This window comes from Suncus etruscus, chromosome 1 (assembly GCF_024139225.1).
Source record: "Suncus etruscus isolate mSunEtr1 chromosome 1, mSunEtr1.pri.cur, whole genome shotgun sequence".
Classification (NCBI taxonomy): Eukaryota; Metazoa; Chordata; class Mammalia; order Eulipotyphla; family Soricidae; genus Suncus; species Suncus etruscus.
In genome coordinates this window covers 87911848-87924590 of record NC_064848.1, presented here as the reverse complement: position 1 = coordinate 87924590, position 12743 = coordinate 87911848, and the positions used below count along the sequence as shown (strand labels likewise).

At 34.7% G+C, this 12743-nt stretch overlaps 1 pseudogene; it reads left to right on the top strand.

Annotated features, from left to right (window-relative positions):
• The first annotated feature begins 11599 nt into the window (after nucleotides 1–11599).
• LOC126032562 (uncharacterized) lies at nucleotides 11600–11720 on the top strand (annotated as a pseudogene).
• The last annotated feature ends 1023 nt before the right edge of the window (nucleotides 11721–12743 follow it).

Here is a 12743-nt window from a genome sequence, read left to right as displayed (position 1 = left end):
AGCACTGGAAGTACTTGCTATAGCGATTAGGCAAGAAAAGGATATCAAGGGAATCCAGATAGGAAAGGAAGAAGTCAAACTCTCACTGTTTGCAGATGACATGATACTCTACTTAGAAAACCCTAAAGACTCTATCAAAAAGCTTCTAGAAACAATAGACTCATATAGCAAGGTGGCAGGCTACAAAATTAACACACAAAAATCAATGGCCTTTCTATATACCAATAGTAATAAGGATGAAATGGACATTAAGAAAACAACCCCATTCACAATAGTACCACACAAACTCAAATATCTTGGAATCAACTTGACTAAATATGTGAAGGACCTATACAAAGAAAACTATAAAACTCTGCTCCAAGAAATAAGAGAGGACACACGGAAATGGAAACGCATACCCTGCTCATGGATTGGCAGGATTAACATCATCAAAATGTCAATACTCCCCAAGGCATTATACAGATTTAATGCCATCCCTCTAAAGATACCCATGACATTCTTCAAAGAAGTGGATCAGACACTTTTGAAATTCATTTGGAACAATAAACACCCTCGAATAGCTAAAGCAATCATTGGGAAAAAGAATATGGGAGGAATTACTTTTCCCAACTTTAAACTGTACTACAAAGCAACAGTTATCAAAACAGCATGGTATTGGAATAAGGATAGGTCCTCAGATCAGTGGAATAGGCTTGAATACTCAGAAAATGTTCCCCAGAGATACAACCATCTAATTTTTGATAAAGGAGCAGGAAATCCTAAATGGAGCAGGGAAAGCCTCTTCAACAAGTGGTGTTGGCACAATTGGATAGCCACTTGCAAAAAATTAAACTTAGACCCCCGCTAACATCATGTACAAAGGTAAAATCCAAATGGATTAAAGACCTCGATATCAGCCCCAAAACCATAAGATATATAGAACAGCACATAGGCAAAACACTACAGGACATTACAGGCATCTTCAAGGAGGAAACTGCACTCTCTAAGCAAGTGAAAGCAGAGATTAACAGATGGGAATATATTAAGCTGAGAAGCTTCTGCACCTCAAAGGAAATAGTGCCCAGGATACAAGAGCCACCCACTGAGTGGGAGAAACTATTCACCCAATACCCATCAGATAAGGGGCTAATCTCCAAAATATACAAGGCACTGACAGAACTTTACAAGAAAAAAACATCTAACCCCATCAAAAAATGGGGAGAAGAAATGAACAGACACTTTGACAAAGAAGAAATACGCATGGCCAAAAGACACATGAAAAAATGTTCCACATCACTAATCATCAGGGAGATGCAAATCAAAACAACGATGAGATACCACCTCACACCCCAGAGAATGGCACACATCACAAAGAATGAGAATAAACAGTGTTGGAGGGGATGTGGAGAGAAAGGAACTCTTATCCACTGCTGGTGGGAATGCTGTCTAGTTCAACCTTTATGGAAAGCGATATGGAGATTCCTCCAAAAACTGGAAATCGAGCTCCCATACGATCCAGCTATACCACTCCTAGGAATATACCCTAGGAACACAAAAATACAATACAAAAGCCCCTTCCTTACACCTATATTCATTGCAGCTCTATTTACCATAGCAAGACTCTGGAAACAACCAAGATGCCCTTCAACAGACGAATGGCTAAAGAAACTGTGGTACATATACACAATGGAATATTATGCAGCTGTCAGGAGAGATGAAGTCATGAAATTTTCCTATACATGGATGTACATGGAATCTATTATGCTGAGTGAAATAAGTCAGAGAGAGAGAGAAAAACGCAGAATGGTCTCACTCATCTATGGGTTTTAAGAAAAATGAAAGACACCCTTGTAATAATAATTTTCAGACACAAAAGAGAAAAGAGCTGGAAGTTCCAGCTCACCTCAGGAAGCTCACCACAAAGAGTGATGAGTTTAGTTAGAGAAATAACTACATTTTGAACTGTCCTAATATTGAAAATGTATGAGGGAAATGTAGAGCCTGTTTAGGGTACAGGCGGGGGTTGGGTGGGGAGGAGGGAGATTTGGGACTTGGGTGATGGGAATGTTGCACTGGTGATGGGTGGTGTTCCTTTTATGACTGAAACCCAAACACAATCATGTATGTAATCAAGGTGTTTAAATAAAAAAAAATTAAAAAAAAAAAAAAGGAGTCAAAAATTAGTAAAGCATATGTAAGAGGATTTATCAATACAGATTTAATTAGGTTAACTGTGTACTAGCTAGCAATTAGTGATTTTAGGATTATATATTCACATAAAGTCTGGGAGACATAGATACTATTCTTGAATTTTATATTTCAGTGGAATAATTTTCAGATCTTCTAGAAAGATGCTTTTTAGCCTAGTGATTTTCTTTATATATAATTTATATTCATATTTACATATTTATCTATATCTATCTGTCCATCTATTTGTCCATCTATTTATCTCAAAAGAACAAGAGAAAGATTGTAAACTTTTTACCCCAGTAAATGTTCGAAGAAAGAGAAGGCAGAGGGGACTAGAGAGAAAGTAGAGCAGCCAGGGCATTTGCCTTTTACATAGATCAGGTATGATTTCCCATTGCCACTAGCACATATGGTCCCCACATCCTGACAGGAGTGATCCCTGAATATAGAGGCACTAGTAAACTTTGAGGACTGCCACATATAACAAAAAGATAAACTGTGGTACATATACACAGTGGAATATTATGCAGCCATCAGGCAAAATGAAGTCATGAAATTTTCCTATACATGATGGACATGGAAACTATTATGCTGAGTTAAATAAATTACAGGGAGAGAGATAGGCATAGAATAGTCTCACTCATCAGGAATTTAAGAAAAATAAAAGACATTACTGCAATAATACCCAGAGACAATAACGAGCCACAATATAAAGCTTACCACAAAAAGTGGTTAGAGCAATTAGAGAAATAACTACACTAACAACTATCATGACAATGGTAATGAGTGAGTGTTGTATTCATTATTAATTATATAATGTCCTAGTGGTGTGGCTGGTGATGAAGCCTTTCTTGACTCACCCGTTGCCTGCAACCCCTTCAGCCAGTGGGTCTTAGGTAGCAGGGTGACATGAAGAAATGATCCACAGCAGTCAGATAAAGCTTCAGAGATATCCAGCTTTATTACAAGGCCCTAATCATCCTGTACTTTTTTCACATGGCCTCTAAGCTAAGCAGCCTCTTTCCTGCTGCTCTGCCTCCATCCTGTGTCTGATCATCACCTTCTTTTCCCCCCAGGCAAACCCTTAATTACCAACCACAGACCCCTCCCAGCTGTGGGTGGGTCTCACCATCCAGGTGAGATAAGCATATGGCATTGGAGAGGGGTAACAAGTGAGACAAGTAGTATTCCTATCTGGAATGCAGGCAGGGGGTGGGGAGGAGGGAGATGGGGGGCATTGGTGGTGGGAAGGTTGCACTGAAAGGGGATGTTTCTTTTTTATAATTAAAACCCAACTACAAATATGTTTGTAATCCTGGTGAGTAAATAAATATTTTTTTAAAAAAAAGAAAGAAAATGAAAAGCACACACACACACACACACACACACGCACACACACACACACATACACACAAACAAACATTGGTTATTCATATTTTAGGAGTCCTTTGTTCCATCTCTTAAACCCAACTCATGACACCATGCCAAACACTTTCAATCTCTATAAAGCCATTTTAAATCAAGCTTCTTTGAATTTTGTTTTAGCTTTGCAATGAGAATTTTGTTTGCTAAGGTTTATATTACTAGAGAACATAATTTAACCATTAATAAGGGTATGTTTTATTTATATTCTACAAAAATTCTTCAAGAGCATGGAATGAAAGCCAAGGGGCTTCAAATATAATCACTACTTTGGTACCACATATGACAACCATGAAAAATAAATCCCTTTCTAATGTTTACTAGAGAGGAATCTGATTTTTGTAGATTTTGTTTCTGAATTGGCATAGATTTATCTGTTTTTATTATCTTTAATATTTGTTTATTGTAAAATAAATTAACATACGATATTTCCAACTTTGGTGAACAGGTCTGAAGCAGGATAGCCAAAAAGAATTAATAAGCCAAGCAGACAAAGAGAAAATCATAGAATTGTGTGGCTTCTTGCCTCATAGTCTCTCTGGGCCTGAAACCTCTATTGACCAATTCATCCAGTTCCATTGGGCGGGGGAGGATAAAGTGAGACAAAAGTACCAATAAGCAATCTACTTTTACATGTCAAAGGTATAAGTAAAAGAAAAAGAGGAAGCTGGAATGTTTTTGTTTTAGATAAAGGCAGGGGTGCTTCCAACAGCCTTTGTTTTGGGTAAAAGCAAGGTGTTCCAACAGTTTATGAGGAAATTTTCTTTTTTCTTTCTTCTTTCTTTCTTCTTTCTTTCTTTCTTTCTTTCCTTCTTTCTTTCTTTCTTTCTTTTTCTTTCTTTCTTTCTTTTTCTTTCTTTCTTTCTTTCTTTTTCTTTCTTTCTTCTTTCTTTCTTTTCTTTCTTTCTCTTTCTTCTTTCTTTCTTTTTCTCTTTCTTTCTTTCTTTCTTTTTCTCTTTCTTTCTCTTTCTCTCTTTTTCTTTCATTGTTTCTTTCTCTCTTTCTTTCGTTGTTTCTTCCTTCCTCCTTCCTTCCTTCCTCCTTCCTTCCTTCCTTCCTCTTTCCTTCCTTCCTTCTTTCCTTCTTCCTTCCTTCCTTTTTCTTTCTTTCTTTCTTTTTCTTTCTTTCTCTTTCTTCTTTCTTTCTTTTTCTCTTTCTTTCTTTCTTTCTTTTTCTCTTTCTTTCTCTTTCTTTCTTTCATTGTTTCTTTCTCTCTTTTTCTTTCATTGTTTCTTCCTTCCTCCTTCCTTCCTTCCTCCTTCCTTCTTTCCTTCCTCTTTCCTTCCTTCCTTCCTTTCTTTTCTTTCTTTCTTTTTCTTTCTCTTTTTCTTTCGTTGTTTCTTCCTTCCTCCTTCCTTCCTTCCTTCCTTCCTTCCTTCCTTCCTTCCTTCCTTCCTTCCTTCCTTCCTTCCTTCCTTCCTTCCTTCCTTCCTTCCCTTTCTCTTTTCTTTTTCTTTTTTTTGGTTTTTGGGTCACATCCAGCAGCACTCAGGAGATACTCCTGGCTCTATGCTCAGAAATCGCTTCTGGCAGGCTCAGGGGACCATGTGGGATGTCGGGATTTGAACCACCATCCTTCTGCATGCAAGGCAAACACCTTACCTCCATGCATCTCTCCGGCCCTGAGGAAATATTTTCAAGTAAAGTCATGGTTTCTTCTTGAGTAATACCAATTTTCTTTTTTATATTCATGTAATTTTTTAGACTTTGAAATATTGTATCTGTTTTCCACTCAATTGCGTTTAATTTTTTTATTCCTTCATTTACTAACTTGCTCATTTCTATTAACCTAAAAACAAGGTTTTAAAAATTAAAACACTTATTTTGATGTTTTTCAGTGGTTGCTACAATTTTACATTTTACAATTAAAATAACATTAATTTTTAAAAGTCAACAATGACAGTGAAAGGGATACATATACTTGGTTTAGGAAGTCATTTTTTAAAAGTTTTTGGGTGTATTCTAAGCTACTTAATATTAATAAAACATTTCTCCTTTTAGAAGAAATATCTTGGGACTATTCAAACAGTTAAGAAGATATAAGTCTTCTGTAATATCCTCAACTTTAATTTCACTACATTTCAGATTTTGAATTATATACAGATCTTCCAGTTTTTATTTGAAACAGAAATAAATTCAAATATCTTTCATTAAGCAATAAAGAGGTAAATTGTTGCCCACTTTTTTGTTTTTTGTTTTTTATTTCATTTTTGTTGCCCACTTTTAAGGAACATAAATTCTTGTTTGTCTGTTTCAATACTCATCAGAGCAGATTTTTTAGTTACCCGGGAAACTGCAACTAAATTTTAGAGGTTTTTGAGTAGAAATAAAATGCCCAAACTAATCAAGGCAATTTTGTTTTTACCCATAAATTATTTGCTCCTCTCATTTTGATATTATTCTTGCTAGAGTTCTTTATTACTTAGTCAAACCACATTTACTTGGGTGATAATGTTTACATATAAGTAGGATTTATTTGTTTGGATTGGAAAAGAATTACAAAACAAAAAACTGGTAAAATTTACAGTGATAAACTTCTTTAGTTCTCAAAATTGGGCATTTCCCTATTTGGTAACTATTAATTTCATCAGTCATATTCAATGTGAATGCATGATTACATTGGCTTGCTTTTATGTATTCTTAGATAAATAATATTACACAGATGTTTAGTTTTTAAAATTTTTACCAACAACATTTAAAATAGTTACATTTTTAGTCAATATGTAAAAACTACTACACAGTGTTTAATCTTAATAGATGGAGTGGGTGAAGAGACAAGACAGTACAGGGGTTAAGATGCATACCTTTATGCTGTTGATGTCATTTCAACTCCACCAACTACATAGTATCATGCATATCTCTTTACTTTCTTTCAATTCCCAATTCTTGTGCAGAGTGATCATTTCTAATTATTATTGTCATACTGGTCCTTTCACTTTCTTCACTACACTTTATACCTAACATTTTGATTGTCTTCAGTTACTATTCTCCACAATATGGTGGGTTTTTTTTTTAATTTCACACATATGATTGTGATTATTCTATGTCCTTTTCTGACACAACACTCAGCATTAGTCTCCATATCTATCCACATATAAGCAAACTCCATGACCAGTTTTCCTAACAGCTGTGTAGTATTTCATTCTGTAGATGTGCCACATTTTTCTATATCCACTCATCTGTTTTCAGACATGAGCTGTTTCCAGATTCTGGATATTGTGAATAGTACTGTGAATAGTACTGCTATTGTGAATAGTATTGTGAATGAACATAGGAGTACAGATACTTTTCTGCATTGTGATTTTGGGTCCCTATATCATATTCCAAGGAGAAGTATTGCGGGATCAAATTAAAGCTCAAATTATAATTTTTTGAGGAAAGTCCATATTGTTTTTCCAAAAAAGACTGGACCAGTTGACATTCCCATCAGTAGTAAATGAGAGACCCTTTCTCCTTGTTCTGGTTCTTGATGTGTTCCAGTCCTTATGCTATAAAATGATACCTCATTGTTGTTTTGGTTTGCATCTCACTAATTATTAATGATATGAAACATTTTTTCATGTGCTTTATAGCCATCTGTATTTCTACTTAGTGGATATGTCTGTTCATTTCTCCTCCCCATTATTTGACAGGGTTAGATATTTTTCTTTTTAAGTTATGCCAGTACCTTATATATCTTAGAATATTAGCCCTTGTTTCAGATGGATATTGAGTGAATAATTTCTCCCATTCTTTGGATGGTCTTTGTATCCTTGTCATCATTTCCTTTGAGGTACAGATGTTTAATTCAATGTAGTTCCATTTGTTTATTATTATTTCTACTTGCTTTGTCAGTGGTGTTTCATCCTTGAGATTCCTTTAGTTTCAATGACAGGAAGAGTTCTGTTTTTCTCTATTTACCTTATAGTTTCAGGTCTGATATGAAAGTCTTCCATCTATTTTAATTTGACTTTTTTTGCATAGTGTTGGAAAGAGGTCTGAATTCAGTTTAGTGCAAATAGTCGAACAATTTTCCCACCACCAAGTGTAGAGGAGGCTTTTCTTGCTCCATTTCACATTTTTAGCTTTTTTATGAATAATAAACTTATTATTCACTGGTTATCTGTCTCAGGACATTTAAGTTTATTCCACTGATCTGAGAGACTATCTTTATTCCAATAACATTTTGTTTTAATTATCACCACTTTGTATTACAGTTTATAGTTGAAAAAGGTGATGGTCTCTATCTTCTTTATTCCAAGAATTGTTTTAGCTATTCCTTAAGGTTTACTGTTCATATGAGTGTCAGTAGTGTTTAATCTATTTCTTTGAAGAACATTATGGATATACTGATAGGAACTGCATCAAATCTTTGAAAAAGTATTGCCATTTTAACGATGTCATCCTATGAGCAGTGAATGGACTTGGATTTCCTCATGTCCTCTTTCTTGAAGTAAAGTTTTATAGTTTTCTATATATTGGTCTTTCACTTATTTAGTTGATTCTGAGGTACTTGATTTTCTGAGCTACGATCTTAAATGGGATATTTTTAATTCCTCTTATTCTCTTTCATTATTTGTATATAGGAAGGCCATGGACTTTTGCTTAAGATTTTGTAGCCTGCCAAATTGTAGAAATCTGTAGAAATCTTCAGTTTCTAGAAAATATTTTGAGGAGTCCTTAGGATTTTCTAAGTATAGTATCATATTATCCATAAATAGTGATAGTTTGACTTAGATTATAAAATGTATTTGGCTATTGGTGGATGAAAAGTTCAATAAATATCTACTCAGCCTCTCTCTTCCTTTTCTTCTTCCAAATCAAGTATTTTCACATTGAGCTTTATTCTATCAAAAAGATGGAACAGTAAGAGGGCAGTATAGAAGTATCCTAATAATGTTGTGTTTCTATCAATATCTTCTTTCAAATCTGTTAGCAGTTGTTTTAAGAATTTTGTTGATACATAATTAGGTGCATATACATGTAGGGTTGTAAGTTTCATGTCCCTTGACCATGACATTCACTGTACCTAATAACCCTAGTCTATGTCATCTGCTACTAGTATGGATAAACCCAGCCTTTATATATAAATCTTTATTTAAGCACCATGATTACAAGCATATTTGTAGTTGGGTTTCAGTTATAAACAGAACTCCCCCTTCACCAGTGCAACATTCCCATCACCAATGCCCCCAACCTTCCCCACCCCTGCCTATATTCGAGAAGCATTCTACTTCTCTCATTCTTTAATATTGTCATGCTAGTTGTTAGTGTAGTTATTTCCCTAACAGCATTCATCCCACTTTGTGGTGAGCTTCAAATTGTGAGCCTGTCCTTCCGACCCTTCCAGTCCTTAACTCTATTGTCTCTGGGCCTTATTACAGTAATGCTTTTCATTTTTCTTAAAACCCATAGATGAGTGAGACTGTTCTGTGTCTAGCTCTCTTCCTCTGATGTATTTCACTCAACATAATAGATTCCATGTACTTTTAAAGGGTTTTCTTAGCCTAAATAATTTCCTTTCAGCCTTTGACTTTTAGCTCTGTTTGTTGACTGTTCAAATGTGTTACTTGCAGGAAGCAGAATTTTGGGTTCAGTTTTTAATCCATATCGACACTCTGTGTCACTTAATTGGTTTGTTTAATCTATTGACATTGAGAGAAATTATCATAAAATTCTGTGCCATCTTTCTATAGAAGTTTGGTGTGTTTGTGGGGTTCATCTTGTCTTAAAGTGGCCTTATTTGGTTCTTATCTTAAAGATGATTTTGTGTCTGTGAAGATCCTATGCTGTTATTTATCTCTACAGTTGTGTATTGTTCTTTCAAATCTAAATGAAAGTCCAGATGTGTAAAATATTCTTGAGAATGTGTTCATTTTATCGAGTTTTTTTTTCACTATATTTTACCATTATCTTTTGGGTTCCAATGGTTTCTTATGATAAATCTGCTGTAAATCTTAAGGCTGTTCCTTTGTTTGTAATTTCCTTTTATGATCTTGCTGCTTCCAATATTTTATCTATGTCTACAGTTTAATCTTTCTGATCATGGTGTGTTTTGAGATATTTTTATTTGCATCTCTTTTATATAGTACTCTTTGGACATTCAGGATGTGGGCACATACTCTGGGAAGAGTTGGCAATTGTACTTTTAAGCATTGCTTTTTTATTAGGATTTTTCTTTCTGGCTTTCTGATACACCATAAGTGCTTATGGTTTTTTTCCTGTTGAATTTATCCCAAAGTTCTCTTGTCTGTTTGTTTATTTTGAGGCTTTATTCATCTACTTTTGTTGTCTGGAGGTTTTCACGAGGGGGAACAGGTTGGCCACACCCGGTGACGCTCAGGGGTTACTCCTGGCTATGCACTCAGAAATAGCTCCTGGCTTGGGACACTGGGGGATCGAACCACAGTACATCCTAGGTTAGTGCATAGCAAGGCAAACACCCTACCACTTGTGCCACCACTCTGGCCCCTATCTGGAGGTTTTCTGCACTTCATCTTCAAGAACACCACATCTGTCCTCAGCAGCAATCACTCCGATGGTAAGACCTTCCAATAAATTTTTCATTTTGCCCATCAAGTTTTTCAGTTGTGACATTTCTGCTTATATTTTTCTCATTTCTATTATTTATAGACTACTTGATAAATAATTTTGATTAATTTTATTATTTCCAGCAAAAATAATCTACAAATTGAAATTGATTTTGTTCGCTTGAGAACAATATATGAATAAGAGATAAGTACCTATTTATTTTCTTAAATCTAGTGGTTGTCTTTTTAGTGTAAAATGTAAACAAAAGCATTTCCTTCTAGTTGATTAATGCTTAAAAGTTCCAAAAGGTTAAAACATGTTCAGCTTGTTTAACCATAAAAATATCAAATTTCAACTTTGTAAAATTTATTTATGTTATTTTACAAATGTTTGCAACAGTAACAATAATAATAAAGCAATGTTATAGAAAAAAAGAAAGAAAAACTTGAGTGGGAGTAATTTAGCTTTATAGCAATAAATTTATGAATGATTTTTCATTTTTTATCAGTAACCTCTTTTAAAGATGTAAAGATAATATGAAGGGTATCATATAATAACTAGAAAGTTAATTTTTATTAAGAATTATCTTTAAAACAAAAAACAAAAAAAAGTGGGGCCGGAGAGATAGCATGGAGGTAAGGTGTTTGCCTTCCATGCAGAAGGTCAGTGGTTAGAATCCCGGCATCCCATATGGTTCCCCGAGCCTGCCAGGGACGATTTCTGAGTGTATAGCCAGGAGTAACCCCTGAGCGCTGCCACGTGTGACCCCCTCCAAAAAATAGATTTATCTTATACCAGTGTCGAAGTGGTGGTGCAGTGGTAGGGCGTTTGCCTTGCATGCGGCTAACCTAGGACAGACAGCGATTCGATCCCCCAGCATCCCATATGGTATCCCAAGCCAGGATCAATTTCTGAGCACATTGCCAGGAGTAACACCTGAATGTCCCTGGGTGTGACCCAAACCCCCCCAAAAATTATCTCATACCAATAGAGAATAAATGTATTTCAATATGTACAAATTTATAATAAAGATACTAAAGAACTTTTAAGTCTCATAAAAGAACATTTTATATATATAAAATATATATGTAAAAGCATTTATATATCTTTTATGTATATTATATAAATATAGAGAAAGAAGGAGAGAGATGAGAGCCTACGAAGACAAAAATGGAGAGAGGAGAAATACTAATCTATAGTAAGTTAGAGAAAAAATAATATTTATATAGTAACTAAACTAATTGAAATCCTACAGAGCAAAAGAAATTGCCTAACACTTTGGGGATATAAACAATTGTACAATGGGTAAGGCACTTGCATTCCACATGGCACCATATATGGTCACCTGAGTCTCACCAAGAGTTATTCCTGAGCACAGCTGAGTGTGATTTAAGAAAAGAAAAAATTAAAGAATACAGCTTGTGGTAAGCATTGGGAGGCCTTATCTTTTTTTCTTTTTATTATATATATATATATATATATATATATATATAAAATAAGTGTTATATATAACTGTTCTTTACACTGACTGTATAGAAAGAGGAGGTACAGTAAATGCACCCCATATACACCTCAGCCCAGGCTCTTTGCCTGGTCTGTATTGTGAATGGGCGACATAGAAAATAAAAGAAAAAAAAGTAAACCTAAAAGTATAATATTCTGTGTTAAGTTTTCTAACAGTATAATTCTTGGAGTAGCTATGAAAAATCTATTATCATTGATATTTAATTCACAAAACCTAGGTCTTAATGGTTATTAGTAATTGTTGATTACTACCTCTGTTAGAGAATTAACTAAGCACTTTAGTCAGATGCTATTCCAATAGACTAGTGAAAGGAATAAAACAATATTTTTGTCCTATATAAAATAGATACAATCTGGGCCAGGTGTCAGTCATTAGCACTGCATACATTCCTCCAATCACTGCCAGGAGTAAACACTGACCACATATCCAGCAGTAAGTACCACCAAGTATGCACCCCTTACAAATTGAAAACATTTCCTTAGCAATTCCAGTTTCTTTCCTTAATATTTTAAGGTTATTTCTATTATTCTATTAAAAGAATGCTGTATTTGGGACTAAATTTTCTCATTTATCACCACAAAAGTTATGCTTCTACACAAAAGGAAAAAATCCTCTTTCTCTACCCAAGTTTTTTTTAATAATTTTTATTTTGATCAAAGTAAATTACAAATCTTCACAGTACTATTTAAGGTACATAATAATAATGATTTAGGGCCAGTTCCACCACCAGTGTCGTCCTTCCTCCACCCCTGTTCCCAGCATGCATCCCATACTGCCCCCTTTTGCAGTACCAGGTGCCCTTTGTATATAGCTTGTTTTAGATTGGGTATTGATTCTGCTGTCGTTGACTTTGGGGTGGGGGTTGGTGTTTAAGTCTAATAATTTTTTATTTTCACTCAATGCTCATATGACTAATTGCTCCTGGTAACATTCATTTTCCCCCCTCAGTTTATGAGGGAGAACAAGATGATTTAAGTCCTGTGGTTCTTTAAAAATACGTTCTTTAAAGAAAATTTTCTAAAAGCCAAATTTTAATTTTAGGGAAATGCCTAAATATCAATGAATATTCATAAATTAGGGAAACATCATAATAGTTTATATAAAGATTGCACACAGG